An 18,581-nucleotide genomic window follows, 5' to 3' on the forward strand; every position below is an offset into this window, starting at 1 on the left:
AACACGCCCCTAAGAGGAAAATTTTTCCAAAAAAAAAAAAAAAAAAGAGAAGAGATTTGCATAAAGTAGCTCCTATTCTGTCTAAAAATTGGGAGCCACAGGAGGATGAAGAAGAAAAGCAGCAAGATATGGAGGTTCCTATTTCTCAAGCAAAACAAGAGAGCTACTGAGAAGTCAAATTATGTTTCACATGATCTCTGCTATTTTTTGTATGTGTGTTTGTTTTACAAGGATTTTTACTATAGGGCCTGTGCACTGGCTGGAGAGACAGAGAGACAGAAAATGAGAAATCCCTCCGCCATGGAGGATGGCCACGTCACAATCCCTTCTCCTCCATTCTCCTCTCAGAATTTTGAGCATGAACACATACACTTCCTGTGTAAGTTTCAAGCCTCCAGGTCCAGGACTCAAACCATGGTCAGCTATGTTGGAGTCCAGTGCCTTAACCACTACACCACCTGCTCTCCCTCTTTGGTATTTAAAAAAAAAAAATGTTAGCACATGCATATGTGATAGAGAGAGAGAGAGAGCTAGAGAGAGAGAGAGAAAGACAGATCCTCTGTAGGTTCTTTTCCCCTCCACCCTCTAGTTTATCAGGAACCTGGGAGTACCCAGTCTGGCATATTGCAGTCCAAGCTTGCTGGAGCCTGAGGTCAGCTATGCTTCCAACACTGCAGTTCAGCACCACCTGTGCCACCAAAGCTGGACCTTATGTGATCTCTTGAGATTCAGGATTTTTTTCTCTATTGGTAATTTTATAAAAATGGAGAAATATCCACCAAGGTCACTTTCTTCCTGACACAAATGGATTAATGAACAGCCACTGATGCATTGATCAATGGCCCCCAGTGGCCTCAACTAGATTCAGGCAATAATAGGAAGGCCCAAACTGAACCTTGAGACTATCCCGCCTCCCAGCACATGGTTATGCTATTTTAAACATAGTAGTTAGCTCGGAAGAACCACAGGGACCAAACTTCTATCCTTCTGGTCCAGGTAATGCTTTTAAAAATACTCCTTGAGTCTCACTGCCAGCAGGCTAGGACTTAAACAAAGAAAAGAGAGGTTATGTTTTTGACAGAAATAGGCCTGAGAAAGGACTTTAGGTATACTCTATAGTACTCGCCACTTTTTTTCATTGAATTCATAGCAAATATTGTATCTAAAAATCATGCTATAAGCTGTTCATTTGTATATTAAGCATTAGATAATATGTGCACGAAGGGGGACTGATTAACTGAACACACAGTCATATTTATTGAAGTTGTTTTTAAGAGTACCAACTTGCTTTAAAGCCTCATTAGGTTGCATTTTCCCCTGGGATGTTTCTCTGTTGAAAAACGTCTTGAGGCCGGCAGGTGGTGTGGTGGTTTAGGCGCTGAACTCTCACGCGGCTGACTGCCACATGGCTGACCACTGTTTGGGTCCTGGACCTGGCAGTTTGCTTTCTTACAACCCCTATCCCCTCTCTCTCTGGTCAAATGAAAATTAATTAATTAATTAATTAAATTATAAAAAAATATAGCACTGATTCACTAAGTCATTAATCATTTGTTTCAGGTTTACTGTATGTAGGACATTGCGCTTGATTTGATCTGAAATTATGCACTTATCTATTCATTTCACAAATATTTGCTGTATGTTAATATGTGCCAATAAGTGTCAATGGGGAAGTCAGACAAAATAGCCTTTTGCATACATGACATAATTCTGGAGTGGAGAGGAGACATATTAGTTCCTTATATTCAGTTAGTAGTGCCTGATACGGTGTAACAGCAGCTGGGAAACTGGAAGCCATGGTGTAGTGATGTCACACTCTAACTTTTATACGGGGCCAAGTATGAAGTCTTTTACAGTCATCTGCTACGGCTCTCACAACAGCTGTGTAAGGTGCATATTGCAGTATTAGTCCCATTTATTTATTCAGAAGAAAAAACTCAGGCCTGGAGAGAGTATATGAACTTTTTCTTTTTTTTTTTGAGAGTTTTTTTTCTATAGGGGTCGTGCCCTTGCCAAAAAGACAGAGAGAGACAGAGAGACAAAAAGCAAGAAATCACCTCTCAGAGGGGATGGCCACGCTGCAATTCCTTCTCCTCCATTCTTCTCTTGGGATCTTGGGCATGCACAAACATGTGCCCGGCGTGAGTTTAAGCCACTGGGTCCAGGACTCCAACCCAGAATGACTCCATGGGAGTCCAGCAATGTAGCCGTTTCACTAACTGCTGTCCCCAAGAGTAAGTGAATTTTTATTTATTTATTTCCTTTGGGAGAGGTTTTTGCTTTAGGGCACATGTTCTCTCCAGAAAGACAGAGAGACAGAGAGACAGAAAGCGAGAAATCGCTTCTGGGGGGATGGCCACGCCGTAATCCCTTCTCCTCCATTCTCCTCTCAGGATCTTGGGCATGCACACACATGCACCTGGCGTGAGTTTAAGCCAGCAGGCCCAGGACTCCAACCGCGGTCGACTACATGCGAGTCCAGCAACATAGCCATTTCACTAACTGCTGGTCCCAAGTATGTGAATTTTTTAAGGCAACGCTTTTTCCGAATCAAGCCCCTGCCTTCTGATTTTAAACCACATGGTTTTTCTGTGCAGCATTGTTTGATACATACTGGCTTAGTCATTCACAAATTCTTTCCTTTCTACATTTCAGTAATAGAAACATTTTTAGCAAATGATGACAGATAAAGTTTTTGCTTTTGACTTTTATAGTACTTTCAATAAAAGTTGTGGAGAAAGATGAACAGGAGAAAGTTGTTTCTAAAGGCTGTCCTTGCACAATGCCTATGTTTCCATCAGTCTCAACCTTCTCAAGGCTGATTACACTTCACACTCTTCCCTAGGAAGTGGATGGAGGTTTGAGAGACACAAACAGGAAGGCTGGGAGGCAGCATTTGTCCAGCAGGCACCACCCCTTTAAATAGCTACCGTGCAGTGCAGTGGGAATTAGTTCTCCACTTAGGCAAGAAACTCTGTTGGCCTTTGTTTCTGGCCCTGCAGGGCTGGAAGCCACCAGTGCTGTGCTATCCAGGGTGAGGCAGCTCTCAGGGGTTTGGGGTGGTGAATGTGGACTGGAGCATGGCCTCTCCACCTCTGGGCCATGAGGAGAGTCTATAGCAGAGACGTTTTTTGCTTCTTCCTTAAGAATATTATCCCTGAGAGTTTTAACCTGCTAAAAGGTAAGATTCCAAGGACTTCCTTAATCAATAACATGGGTTACAGACTTCTTTGTGCACACTGGTTCTTTGTTGTTGAAAAGAAAGGAAGAACACAAATAGTTGCTACAATTTCTTTATTTTTTTAAATCCATGTTTAGGTGGCTGCATTGGGTAGACTTTTATAGTTTTATTAGTAGTTTATAGGTACCTTTTGTTAAGTGACAGTAAATTATAATTTTTTCAACCTTTCAAAGCTTGCTTTGCTTTAGTACTGATGTGAGTTTTGAAACCTCAAATATAGATGGAAAGTAGATAAGTATGATTACTAGTTTAAGAAGATGAATTAAAATGCATTCTTAATAGATTTATAAAAATGAATGGCTTAGAGGTCTTTTGATTTCAATTCCTGTTTTTGTGCTGGAGCCTTTAAACTATCTAATCTAATCTTTCCAGATAATTATCTAAATTTAGAACCCTCTACCAGAAGTAAAGTCCATTACCCAAGCAAGCTATTCCACTCTTTAATGAGATTAAAGTCTTTCTCTGGTCAGTCTACCAAGCCTTTTTCCTTGTTTTCAGTGCTGCTAACACAGGGGCACTGGCTAGAAGTGGAGGTGGGTTGCCCAGGTCCTACCTAGAGGAAGGTGAGTCGGGAGGGAGTACTCTCTCTGTGTTGCTCAGCCTGGAGACTGATGTGACCTGCATCCGTCCATTTCTTCTGATCTTTTCCTGGCTTCTGCCTACTCTTCCCTTATGCCTCTTCTTTGAGATTAATTAGCACCTGCATTAGAATGTATTCTCAAAGACAAGGGCCTAATTAGCATGATCAGTAGCAAGCAAAGGCTCTACTTCAAGACACACAAATGCATGCTCTTCCCAGAAGGGTTTCCATAACATTGATTAACCTCTTTTCATGTTTAATTTTTAAAGCACTGTCATACAGCTACCTTGTCAGTGACTCCTTATTTTGTCTTTTTTTTTTTTTCCATTTCTGTTCTTGTTTTAGTCTTTTGTGTTATATTTAGGGAGGAAGGAAGAGTGTTTGGAGAGGTGGTATTGCTGTTTATTTGACTTCGTTTCCTTTAAATTAGATTAGAATCATCTACTTCAGAAGGTTATGGAGTCTTTTTCCTTAAGTAGTATTATCTTCATTCTGCAAAAAAAAGTGTTTATAGTCTTTTTTTTTGTCTTATTAGTGTATTTTTAATTAAAAAGTAAGTTCAACTCTGATACCATTGAGCCTTCTTTTTAGACCGGAGCATGGTAAGGAAGCTTACTTTGATGGGATAGTGCTTGTTTGTATATAATGTGGAGGAAAAGGTAAGGAATTGGTTTTGTGACCTCAGATTCCAGCAAAACCAAAGTTCATGATAGGAAATAAATTTCTAGCATGATGCCTAGAATGTACCATTAGCTTGATGTGATCATTTATGAAAGAAATAATTAACCTCGTGGTCTGAAGATTACTACTGATAAGGGAGATTTTCTTTACGTCTCCTAAGTAGTAATGAATTTGCATTATATTTAGATATTTTTTTCTCAGTTTCACGTTCTACAGTTTCTTCTTGGCAGCCCCTATAGTTCTAAATATAATCACTGTCTCCTCCCTCGCCTTCCCCTTGTACATGTGACTTTTATAGACAAATTTCTTATGGCCCTTGGCAAACTCTAAATCAAGGGATAATTGAATAAGCAGGTGTGCTAACCAAAGGCAAGTTTAACAAGATAAGGTCTGTGTTCAGATTTGAACATATAAACAAAGGACTTGGGCCAGTGCCTTGGGGTAGTGGTTGAACACTGTGTGTGGGGAAGCCAGATCCTATGTGGTCCACAATGGCTGACCATGGTTTTCAGTTCCGGACCCTGGCAGCTTGACGAATACACCAGGTGCACGTGAGTGGGTGTCCAGAATTTTGACAGGATGGAGAAATGGAGGAGAGGGGTTTGCAGCATGACCATACCTATTGTATGTGTGTGGGGGTTTTCTCCCTCTCTCTGTCTTTCTCTGGCAAGTACGCTTGCCCTCTGTCAATTAAAACAAACAAAAACCTACCAAAAATAAAAACAAAGGACTTTATTGCTATGATTTAAACTAAAGGGGAAAGAAAAAAAAAAAAAAAGCAAGTGGGAAACAGAAGCTTACCTAAGCAAGTAGAATTATTTATAGATAAAAAATACTCTGAAGATGACGTGCATAATAATGCCATGCTCTGTTAGCAAAGGTTTGATCAAACTTTTAGGGAAAAAAAATAACAAAATAGCCAATGAGATGAGCTTAAAGGAAATTGATGTCTCTTTTTAATAAGTCAAGGAACAAAGTGAAGTAAAAATTTACTAGAAGGCCTCTTCTGGACTTGAGTGGAACGGAGGAATGTGTCTTAAAGCCTGTTTAAAACCCCCAGAGGTGGTGTTTTGAATCAGTCTTGCTGACTTAAAGGCACACCCTGCCTGGACATTTTCCAGAAGTAGAGGGAAAAGCAGCTCAGCCAAAACATACAGTATTCCTGTGGTAGAAGCAGTGATTCACTTCTGTCTTGGGAGTCAGAGGGTATAGCAGCAACTCAGCTCTCTGTGAAGGTGCAGCGCTACTTGGCAACGAGACCATTCATACAGAGGATTCACCAGAATAATCACCCAGAAAGGAGAGATTGAGAAAAAAAAGAGTTATTTCTTACTGATAAAGTAGCCTGTGGATTTTTTAAGGAGGGAGAAAAGAAGCATTGAGGGGAGTGTTTGGGCAATGTAGGTGCTGATTAGATGGACGTTCATTGTTAGATGACCTTAGTGATGAATAAGTGATAGATAGGTTTACAAAGCTTATTTACCAAACACATTTAAGGAAGTATGCAGAGTAAACAGTTCTTGTCTCTGATGCTATGAAGATTAGCTTAAGCCATTCTCCCCTTGTCAGATGTATTAACCTAAACAAACACGAAGGTTTAAACTTTTCTTTCGCTTACAAATACATATGGTGAAATTGGGGGCACACATGTAAAGGGTATCTCCTACTTAGCTGCATATCACGCAAGTTTAAACTTCTCAAGAATCCAACTTGATGTTTCACAGAAATTGTTGTTGGGGTTGCAACAGTCCATCGTTTTGCTTAAAAAATCGATAAAAGACATAATGTATCAGTAAGTGTTTAACTATCTGAAGCTTCCAGAATAAGTTGGTGATGGTAGAGATGTTTTGCTCTGTTTCATTCCTGTTCTGCAACTTTCACGGCTCATTCCCAATATTCCCATATACTTGGAAATGCTGGAGAGGTTTGGAGGAAGAAGCCACCTGGCAGTCCTGCCTACGGAAGGCTGGGGTTTACCAGAGAACCAAGCAGGGCTTCTTACATTGTTTTTTCTTTGTTTGTTTAGAATTATTTATTTAATTTATTTATTTTAATTTGCTACAGGGCACAGGTACTCATCAGAGGGAGATAGAGAGAAAGAGGGAAAGTAAGAAAGCAAGCCAACAGGTCTGGGATTTAAACCTCAGTCAGCCATGTGAGAGACCAGCATCTTAACCACGATGCCAGTTGCCTTTTACATTGTCGTAGAGTATCTGAAGTAACTACGAATACTCAAGTCAGAGTGCTTGGTAGCAAACATAATTAAAATGGGGGCCCACTGATGAGTTCACATCAAAAGATTCTTTTAAAATAATAGCATATTACACATTGTCTTGCATTTTATGCTTTGCCAACCATACATTATTCACTTAGGTAAGAATCTTTTAGTACGTTTTTTAAAACTATGACGGAGTTTATTATACATATGATCCATTCCCGGCACCTTCTTCTTTTTAAAACAAACAAACAAACAAAAAACCCAACAACAACAAAAAACCCCTAAAACTTAATCTCTTTTAAAATGAGGTGAGTCTATCGATAAGCTTTACCAGTAAGAAGTTTTAAGACCTTCAAAATTGCTTTCTGACCTAGGGACTAGAGGAAAGAAGAGAAGTTAGGGCTGAACGGTGAGGTAAATGGTAAAACATCATCTGTGAGTTTGACCCACACGGGGCAGTCCCAGGTTTATGAGAGACTTCCCTGAGTACCCTGGGCACACATATGCCCATAATCTGGGCTGGCTTAGTCTGGGGGTGGATAGCAGCATCGGGACCTCATTAGGATACTGTCTTTCCATTTATCTGTCTCTGTCTTTCTATCTCTCATTCATGGAAGAAATAAGTAAAAAAAAAAAAAAAAAGAAAGAAAAAAAGAAAGTAGAAAAAAGAATATTAGGCAAACCCACCTTAAACCTTTTCAATAAGTAATTTCTAAAGTAAAAGAAGTACCCAAGGAGTCAAAATATGTAGAAATCTGCAGATTTTGTGGTAATGGTAGGAATAACTTATAGAACGCTGGACTGAGAAGAGATCTTCAAGAGAGAAATCTTGGTACAGGAATGTTCAAGCTTGGTTCAGGAAAGCACTGGAGTGCAAGGAGGAGAGGGCTTTAAGTAGCCTCTGCACCTCCATCCATGATTCAACCAGAGTTGCTCTGCATCTAGCCCTTTAAAATCTTTGGAACTAGGAGATTGCATAAAGGTTACATTGCTGGATTCCCACATAGTGGACAGCAGTTCAAATCCTGGACCCAGCAGTTTAAAACTCATGCCAGGTGCACGTGCATGTGGTGCCCAAAATCCCGATAAGAGACTGAAGGAGAAGGGATTGTGGTGCAGCCATCCAGCCAGGGAGGGAGGTGGCAGTTTCTCGCTTTCTGTTTCTCTGTCTCTCCAACAAATATACAAGCCCTATAGCAAAAATCTCAGGCTGTCATGCAAAGCTCTATTTGAAAACATTTCATAATTTTATCAACTTTGAAACCATTGAACAAATACAGTTGCTTGCACACGTTTTGCTATCCTGGGAAGCTGAGCACTTGGTTCCTATTGACTTAGTTTCTAAGTCAATAGGAATGGTGGCTCCGGATGGTGACTCTTTAACACAGGTTGGATGCTGCTACTTGGCAAACTGAGGCTACATGAGATTCTGGGTTCAGTTCCTGGCCCACCCTAAAAGCTGAGCGTAGTGGTGTGTGCTTATAATACCAGCAACTCAGAGAGGCTGAGACAGGAGGATCATGAGCTTGTAGCCAGTTTGGCCAACATAGCAGAACTCTGTCAAAAAAGAAAGTAAGAAAAAGAATCAGCTCCTGCTTTACAAGGCAGGACAGTCTTCATCTTGGGCCCTATTCATGTATGTGACATTCCTTTCAATATACCCTGTAAATACTGCTATTTTTTCAGACCTATCAATGCACAAGCATTTTACAAATGTAGTTTCATCAATCTCACAAAAACTCCTTTCAGAAGTGGTCATCTGCCTTTCAGATAAGAAAACCGAGGCACATTGAAGTTAAATCTCTTGCCTAGGTTTATAAAGATGAATGTCAGGGTAAGAATGAGACCTAGCAGGTGGTGTGGTGGTTAAGGTGCTGGGACACTCCCACATGACTGACCAAGTCCTGGACCTGGTAGCTTGCTTTCTCACTTTCCCCCGCCTCCCTCTCTCTCTGTGTGTCTCTCTCTGGTCAAATTAAAAAAAAAAAAAGAATGAATAAATAAAACTAGATAAAATAAATCTTTAAAAAAAAAAAAACAAAAAACAAGTGAGAACCAGAGTTTGTTCCACTTTGGAGCCTGGCACTTTCTCCCATGCAATGTGGAATGAATGACATTTCTTTCCTGTGCTTTTCAGTCTAGAGACAGTAAAGCAACCCTTTGAGGTTGTGATAGAAGTAGATACAGGACTTTGAGTAGTTTAGAGAGGTCATCTCTCCTAACGAGACTGCAATGTTTTCTATTCTGAGATCATTTTGCTTAGAGAGATTTTTGCTAGAGGGTGCATGGCCTCACCAGACAGACAGAAAAGTAAGAAATCACCCTCAGAGGGGATGGCCATGCTGCAATCCCTTCTCTTTTTTTCTCCTCTCAGGATTTGGGACATGCACATGCACACACCTGGGTGAGTTTCAAGTCACTGGGTCCAGGACTTGAACCATGATTGGCCATGTGGAAGTCCATCAATGTAACCATTATACCATATGCTGGTCTCTCCTCAGATCATTTTGACTTCCTTTTCCAATTGCTCTCTTGAAGAAGATGCTATCTATTTCCATTATCCTCTACTAATATGTAAATCGTGTGTGTGTGTGTGTGTGTGTGTGTATGTGTAAGGGGTACTGCTGTAAGAAAAGAAGGGAAAGAAATTGCATTACCCCTTAAGACCCACAAAAGATTGAGGAGAAATGTACTACAGAGAATTATTGTATGTTTGTAAATCCCATGTGGATTCACTGAGCCTTTTCAGTAATCTGTTTACCATTCTGTTTACTGAAGATTTGCCTTTTTGGCTGTTATTTGACCCCCTTGGATTTGTAATCTGATTCATCTGTCAAAGTCCAGCTCAAATTCCACTCACCACCCCTCCTTCTCTTTAAAGCCCTGTCTTTCTACCCCTCACACTATCTTCTCCAAATTCCTGTAGGCTATTGTTGTCCATGTATTTCCTCAGATACTGACAGACTTCCATTCTTAGCAAGGTGAGTATTCTTTTGAAATGCATTCTTTTGTCTCCTTGACTGGCCTGTAGGGCCCCACTGGATAGGAATAGTTACTTTTACCTGGATAACATTCCTCCTCCCTCCTAGTTATCAGACAGCTGGCTTTAGTATTAGTCAGTTCATTGATTGTGCTATCTTTCCATTGGTTCTATTTTTCTATTGGGAGTCTACACAGATTGCTCTTCCCCAAGACAGTTTCTGAAATATTTGAAGAGAGTGATCATATTTTTCTTGAGCTTTCCAAATTTCTCCAGCACATTCCACAGTTTCCCATATGATATGGCTTCTTGACCACCTTGTCTCTCTGACCACCTTGCTCTGAAGTTTGTTTCGTAAACATTCTTTCTAATGTTTGGTGCCTGGAGCCAAATTCCAGTTTTGCTGGATTTAGGACAATCATCTCTCCTTTCAGGAAGATCTATGTCCAAGTCACTTAAGGTCCGATTTATTTTACTATTCCTGTAATGCCGTTGGCCGTTGGCTTGTACTGACGTGCAGTTGGTCCAAACCCCTTCATCTTTTTCATATGAACTGTACTCATGCCAGGAAGCAATCAACCTAAACATGTACAGCTGAAGTTTCTGAACTTCATATTCATTCCTACTAAATTTCATCCTTTTAGTTTCAGTCCCTTACTCCTTCCAGTTGAGTATTTCTTGGTTTTGGATGGTTATTCAAAATAGCCTATTAGACCATATGGAAAATGATCTTCTGGGAAAAAAAAATTCTTAAAGTTATAAAATGTTGTAACGAATCTTCACAAAGAATCTTTGTGCTCATGGTGCATTGTTTAGAAAACTTCTGAGGCTTTTCAAAGCCTAGTGGTTAAAGTCCAAAAGTGCCTTCCTGTGGCAGCTGAAGTCTTTTTAAAGTTTATTTATTTCTTCTGAGAGAGAGAGAACACTTCCAATAGGCCCTGCTGCCATGATCCATCCCCAGTCTCAGCCAGCCCAGGATCATGGGTGAGCATGTGTCAGGTGTACTCAGTGAGTCAGTAACCTTCTCATGTAGGTTAGCCTCATAGTGCATTCCGTTTTCCTGTCCTACCACTGTCCAGACCCTGGAGAGTCTAATAATACCTTGTACTGCATCACCAGACACACTAGAATCCTCAGTCTGTTCTACCTTATTCCCTGAACTTCTCTGGCTGCAAGGCCTTGCCCACTCATTGCTTTTTCCTAGAATCCATGTTGCCACACTTGTAAAATGGAATACTAGTACCTACTTTATCGGATCATCACAGGGGTTAAATGAAATTACATGTGTAATTGTTTAGAGTTGTGTCTGGCACATAGGAGCTGCTAATAATTGTTACCTCTATCTAGAGGCTCAATAAACATTTGTGAATCTTACTGAAGAAGCTAAGAATAACTTATGAACATAATTTCTTGAATCCTCTAATATGGCTATCAGAGGAAACACATTTGAATTTACAGAGACAGGATATTGGATGGGAACAACATTTCCCCAAGAGGCATTGTGAGATGGTCTCCAACTAAAGACTGAACACAAACTTTGTCACTCGCAGTCAGCTGGGAGTCAAATGTTAGTCAACATTTTTATGAACACCATGTTTATCAGTATAACAACTACTGCAGATAGTCTGGAGAAGGAAATGAGGCCCACACATTATGAACTGTAATTATTAACAGTGTAAATTAAAATAATTAATTACTCTAAACCTAATTTTAACTTATGTGCCTATGGACTAATGCTTATTGGCATTTTGCTTTGTGTAGCATGACAAAAGAAAATTATAAAACTATTTTTTTCTTTAATAAAGTATATTATATTCCCTTGAAAAGACATCATGCTCCAGGAGCATTAGAAACTCATACATTTAACTCTGAGCATTCATCACTGGGATTGATACTCATTATTGATGATCTTCCAAGAATCTTGTGTTGGTATAAATAGTATAGAGATATTAAGAAGGATAAGATAAAATTGCTGTACTCAAAAGCATCTTTGGAGATACAATACACAGTAAATAAAATAATAATACAAAGTGTATTATGAAAAAAGTTCTCTTCTTAGCTAAGTACTAAGTCAGTGGTATAGAAAACTGAGTACCATGAGACCATGAGAGCATGAACAGTATAGTTCTTCTTCTTCTTCTTTTTTTTTTTATAGAGAGATTTTTGCTACAGGGTTCGTGCGCTCACCGGAGAGACGGAGACACAGAAAGTGAGAAATTACCCCTCATGGGCGATGACCACGCTGCAGTCCCTTCTCCTACATTCTCCTCTTGGGATCTTGGCATGCATGCACACACACCCAGCATGAGTTTTAAGTTGCCAAGTCTGGGACTCCAACCACAGTCAATTACACTGAGAGCTGGTATTAACCATTACACCATTTGCTGGCCACCAGGATAGTTCTTAATTTCTACCTATTCAGTTATCTTTCCGAGCTATCACTCAAGAAGCTATGGAGACTAAAGGCTACAAACCTTGAGGATATCCCCAATTAACTAAAACTATATCAGTACAAATTTTCTTTACACAGTTTCTCTACATTAAATAGGGGATTATAAGTATACCTGATGAGGAGGATCAGAAAAAATAGCTAACACATTATCTTACTTACTTCTGATGACAGCCTTGTGTTGAAACACAACCACCTACTTAAGGAATCCATGATTAGATCATTTATATACTGAATTTTGCATATATGGGTGGAGTCGGGGACAGAGATGAATTCGAAAAGGTAAGCTAAGGCGAGTCTTAAAGGAACTTTTATATTGATACAAGACAGTGAGTTTGGAACATCTTCCTAAAAATTGGAGAAACCTCTTCATATGATTGCTAATAAGAAAATGGCATGCTAAGATGATTATTTTAGCACCATAACATTTGTAAGGGTATGTGAAGAGTATTAAGATGGGAGGACAAGAGATTGGGAGACCAGTTAGATGGTGTAATAGTCTACATATACTGTGAATTTGGATACTTGGTGTACAACAGAGTAGAAAATGATGGATTTGAAAGATATGTTTGAGGAAAATTCTCCTGAATTTGTAAACCCATCCAATATGGAGGGCAAAAAAGAGGGGGGAATGAAAAATGCCAGAGTTTAGTGTGATGCCATTATTGAGAATGAGAAAAAGGAGCAATTACAGTTAAGAGGGGGGGTTGAGTTTTTAAAAAAAGTAAGTTTCAAGTGAAGGAGAACGTATAGAAGGTAACTTGGCATCTTGAAGAGTTAGAACTCAAGAGTGATCAGGCAAATTTGTGAATCCTCAGTGTGTGAGTGAGTGAAGTCATGGGAGTGGGTAAGATCATGGTGGTGGGGGAGGGGTGATGTGGCTGCTGTAAGTAGAAGTTATTGGAAGAGGAAGAAGGGGGGAAAAAAAAGAAAGCTACTGATTTTGAATTATTACCCTCCTTAGTATTGTCCAATCCAATGGCTATATAGAGGTCTCTTTTTTTTGGAGAGGTTTTCGCTATAGGGCGCGTGCGCTCGCCAGACAGACAGAGAGAGAGACATAGAGACAGAAAGAGAGAAATCACCCTCCCAGGGGGGATGGTCATGCCACAATCCCTTCTCCTCCTCGGGATCTTGGGCACGCATGCAAATGTGCCCGGCGTGAGTTTTAAGCCACTGGGTCCAGGACGTGAACCACGGTCGACTACATGGGAGTCCAGCGACATAGCCATTATGCTAACTGCTGGTTCCCTAGAGGACTTTTGATGTAGGCATTTTCCAGGCCTTCATCAGCTTGATTACCAGATATCTTGGTTCTCTAAGACATACTAGCTCTTGATTTTTACTAATATACAGTATCACTCTTAGAAGATTGACTCCAACTTATGAAAGTTTGCCATTTTAAAATTTTTATTAATTCATGAGGGGTCTTCAGAATGGTCATGGAGAATATATATTATGAAATTACTGTACATGGATTTCAGTTTTTTTGTACCAAAATAAACTCAAAACTTAATTCAATTTTTCATGAACTAGAAGTCCCCTCCTATGAGTAAGAGAGAGGAGGATGGCAGAAGAGACCCTTTGCAGGGCCTCACCACATCAGGATCTGCCTCTTTCACTACACCCAGCCTTCCAGCTAGGTAAGATCCACAGGTGCACCTGTGGGTACACTTGGCGTGCTTGGTTGATCCCAGAGCAGAACCTGAAGCCTCCCATAGGACTCCAGCATCCCACAGTAGTCCTCTACTGTGTTTCAGCCAGATTTCCCTTTACTAATTGACTAAGGATTGGTATAGTCTGGAGATACATATAACTCATTTGTTAGTTTACTTGTTTGATTAGATCTCTGAGCTTTTCTTTAGGTCTCCCCCACCGCCCACCCCATAATCTTGAAATGTTACATGTCTGTTTGGTCACAGGAAAACTCAGGATGCATTTTTGCATAGAAAAATACATCATGACTTCCCCAACAACCTAGTAGTTTTAAAAAACGTTAGTTCAGTGATAGATTCACATGAAATAATTGATCATTCTCAACTGAGCTCCAAGTTTCTTGTGAGATATCTTGGAAACTTTACCGGCAGCTTCCTGTGCCCTAAAAACATGAGTTGCTTGATTCTGTTGTGATGTTTTCTTTCAGTGGTGACCAGAAGAAAGTGGTCATATTGTCAATTCATTAGCAGCCTTTTAAGCAATGGCCACTGCATGGGAAACAACACCACCACAAGTAGCCTGTGGGAAATTAACCTAGGCACAGACAGAGAATCTTCACTCTTAAGGTCTGACTTTCTAAGTTCAAACCACAGCTCTTCTCTTAACCAGCAATATGTCTTCAGGCCAGGAACAAATTCTTTAAACCTGTATTTCCTCATCTGTACCTCTAAGATATAGTACTACTGATATGGAATTGTTGAAGATATTCACCAGGTCTTTTACCTCACATTGACCACTAAGCATGTTACATGTAATTACTGAGGATTAATGTACCTAGATGAGAGTCAATTTCTCCCTTTTATTCTGTTTTAAATTCTTATGTGAGTGCTTCAGTCTCTGGAAATTATTTTATCTGGCTTTCCTGAATATAATATAGTTTGTAGCTAGATGGTACTGTAGTAGATTCTTTGATATTAGGGAATATTAGATTATGAAAGCAGCTCATTCTTATGGATTTAGGAACTTAAACTTTTTCAGGGTATCCCATCCTTCTTCTTATAGAATCACTACTTCACATCTGTAAGCAGAGCACTGGTCTAACTCTGTAGCCTAAGGCAGGGGTCAGAATACCTGAAGTCCTCTGCCGATATTCTGGTATGCTCATTACTTTTGTTGTTCTCCAGACTAGGCCACAAAGAATGCTTGTCTAAGTATTGTAGTTGACATGTTTTCTTTAATGTCCATGACATAGACTATGTAAAAGTCTGTGCAGATATAAAAGCCTGGACCCTTACATAGGCCATTATAAATATCAAATTTAGTTTGGGTCCAGGTATTATTAAAGGCCACAATGTGTACTGCACATAGGAACAATCTTGCATCATGTTGTCTGAGAAATTCTCCCCATCTGCAGCACTGAGAGAGATATTGATGGGCCAGATGGTGGCCCAGCAGTAACACAGTGCCCCGTCATGCTAGACCCACATGGGAAGGTCTCAAGTTCCCATCTGGAGGTCTCCCTATACATGCTGAACCTGCGATCCAGATTGGGAGTGAATTAGGGCATGAAGAGCCTGCTGAGGTTTATTTTCCCTCTTCCTCTTGTTTCTCTCATGGAAGAAATGAATAAATAAAAGTTGTTTTAAAAGATAAATATTGAAACTGTGCAAAGTAGTCAGGGGTACTTTCTAGGGGGTGTGTACTCATCAGAGAGAGACATAGGGTACGGCAGGCGACGGGGCAGTGAAAAAAGACCTCCAATGGGGAATAGTCATACCGCAGTTCCTTCTCTTCAATTTCTGCCTTTGGGACTTTGGGTACACATGCACACACGAGCCTCACAGGTGGCCCTATGAGATCCAGCCACCTCAACCACCATGCCACTGGCCACAGACGTGTGGGGATGTCTTTCTTGAGCTGCGAAGAGTTGTAGAATTTACATGATAGAAAAATGAGTAATAGTTGACAAAATGAACAGTTTCAGGAATTTTGGATGTTTATCACATTTCCTTGGGTAGAACAAGATTGTGGGAGGCTTTATCATTGCATCTGCTTGGTTTTCACAAGGCCGAATGTAAACACTGTGTTTATATTCCAGGCTTTCCATTTTGTTTTCACCAGAATTCTACAAAGTATTGGTGTCTCACTTCCAGGGTGTAGGTATACTGTGAATTCCTAAACAGCCACTTTAGGAATATCTTCTGCCCTGGTTCTAGGGCAGAGATCACACCTAATCACTTGCTAGTTCTTATGGATAACAGAAACATCTGCTGTTTGTTGCATTTTTAACATCTTATTATTAGGAAAGATAGATTCAGGAATGGTGAAAATCTATTTGTCAAGACTTATATAGGCCTCTGACAATTCTCTACAGTTTTAAAATTATCCTGATCCAGGGACCAGCATTTGGTGTAATGGCTATGTCACTGTACTCCCATGTAAACTCATACTGGACATGTGTCCGTGCATGCCCAAGATCCCGAGAGGAGAATGGAGGAGAAGGGATTGTGGCATGGCCAATCCCCCTGGGGGGTAATTTCTCACTTTCTGTCTCTGTCTCTGTCTTTCTTTCTGGCAAGTGCATGTGCCCTATAGCAAAAACCTCTCAAAAAAATTTATCCTGATCCATGTACATCTTTCTAGCAAACTTCTGGCAGAAATAGAACCATCTATTACAAAAGTAAATCAAAGAAAAAGCCAAATATCACCAACATTAAACCTAAGACTCTTTATATAAGAGAGAGATCTATGAACTAGAATAGCTTGGGAAACATCAGGGGAAATCTGAGGTTGTAGTAATACTTAGGAAAGCAGGGGTGGGGCATGGGGGAGGAGCAGAGAGACCAGGAGCTCTGGAGCCGATCAGACAGCTGTGTTGAGTGTCCCCAGGGTTTGCCCTCAAGAGTTACCTTAGGCTTAACCATGGGCTTTCAGGGAAGCAGGTGCTTCCAGAAAAGGTCCTTGCATACTGAGTATGGGCTGGACCTGCAAAGCCAACCATCCCTAAATCAGAGCTCAGAGCAGATCAATGGCAGGGCCAATGGCTGGCCACAATCCATTGGTTGTATGCAGAAATCAGACCACAGGGCTGATTCTATTCCCTGGATGACATTTGATCTCAACCATTATTCACATCTGAGGAGTCTTCACAAAGTGTATGGGAAGTGCATATTATGAACAAAACTGTGCATAGATTTTATTTATTTATTTATTTATTGCACCAAAATAACCTTGTACTTTAATTCCACTTTCCCCAAACTTTTTGAAGTTCCCACATATAATATTTCTAACATTTTAGCAATAGAGGCTGAGAAAAGTCCGTCATACTTGTAATGCACATGAATTTCACAGTCACCGAATGTGATTTTCTTTATTTCTGGTCCTAAAATGTGTATCTTAACTCTGAGTTCCTATTTCTGATAACAGAAAATCATAATCTAGTCACAGTCATAGCCTGTCAGTTCTGTCAAATTTAGCACTAAGTTTCTTCTCATTAAAATGCAGATATGTGGGGCTAGCAGATAGCATAGTGCTTACAGTGCTGGACTTCCACATCGCTTACCACAGTTCGAGTCCCAGGCCTCCTGGCTTGAAGATCCTGCTGGGCTTGTGTGTGTGCATGCCCAATATCCCATGAGGAGAATGGAGGAGAATGGATTGCAGTGTGGCCATCCCCCCACTGGGAAGTGATTTCTCACTTTCCCACTCACTGTCTCTCCCCGTGTCTCTCAGTCGAGCACACATGTACTCTATGACAAAAACCTAACAAGAAAAAAAATGCAGGAATGTTCAGAATCTTTTCCCTCTGTTTCTTCTTTATTTTGTCCTACTGATGCTTGAAGCCATTGCTTCAGTAGAGGCAGTCAGAGGACAATGACTTGGCCTAGTCCTGACCCCAGGGGACTTGCACACAGTGCTCGTTGGACAGCCATGTGTATCTGCAGCAGGGACTTGGCTGCCACTGACTCCTGCTGTGCGCTGAGCCTTCAGTTTCTAGCAGGAACTGTCCACTCTGCAGTTGCTGCTGTTGATCCTTATCTCCTGCCAGGCATGTCTGTCAGACTCTGAGAATCAATCTCTGTCTCATCTTTCTCTCTGCTAAAGTCCGCACCCCCTTAGGCAACGTAGACTATGCTTGACCCTATCATGCCACCTGGACCAGGCCACCACTTCTACTCTTCTTCCCCTGGTGACGTTGGATGTGTCTGAGGCTGCTTCCCTTAATCAGGCCCTCTGAGTGCTGTGCCTCTAATTGCTTATTATGACCTTTTCCTCTCCAAATATTTCCCTTCTCCCCAGTTTGGAATGGGGTGGTGAACAAACTTGTTTTACGAGTTTTTTTCTTTTCAAAACTATTTTTGTCTCTCATTTGAACTAGAATCAAGAATGTGGAATCTTTGCTGTTTGCTCTTTTTTTTTTTTTTTTTAAATTATTTTCCCCCCTCATAGTTCTCCCTGGGGCAAGTGGTGAACTGGCCACCTCATATCTCTCAGAACATGGCTTTTAGGGAAAGGGTAGTGGAGGGGGTGGTGAAGATGGACAGACACATCAGGCAACATCCTGTTGTATATCCCTGGCAAAGAGCAGCCAGTCTGACTCATGAGTCGTGGTCCATGGCAGTTTCTCACTTCCTTGAGCTCCCACCATTTTCAGCTGCCCTCCACCTTGGAAGGACTGCTGTGTGTAGCTACTGGCACTTACGAGGATCAGGGCACATCCTGTGGGAGGAAGTAAGGGTGAGATAACACTGTTTTAGGAAGAAAGGGTGAAAGAGT

General features: G+C 40.7%; 1 protein-coding gene across 3 annotated transcripts in view; it reads left to right on the forward strand.

The window, feature by feature from the left end:
• Window positions 1-18,581, forward strand: part of ARHGAP28 (Rho GTPase activating protein 28) — a 205,591-nt gene that overhangs the window by 62,315 nt on the left and 124,695 nt on the right. The window contains exon 1 of one of the 3 annotated variants that reach the window (XM_006164005.3): window positions 2,976-3,181. The exons of the other annotated variants lie outside the window; for them this stretch is intronic. The gene's annotated coding sequence lies outside the window, so the exon portion shown is untranslated. Of the gene's footprint in view, window positions 1-2,975; window positions 3,182-18,581 lie in introns of those variants that run through there. 3 annotated transcript variants of the gene reach the window in all.

This window comes from Tupaia chinensis, unplaced genomic scaffold, assembly GCF_000334495.1.
Source record: "Tupaia chinensis unplaced genomic scaffold, TupChi_1.0 Scaffold143584_1, whole genome shotgun sequence".
In the NCBI taxonomy this organism is placed as follows: domain Eukaryota; kingdom Metazoa; phylum Chordata; class Mammalia; order Scandentia; family Tupaiidae; genus Tupaia; species Tupaia belangeri.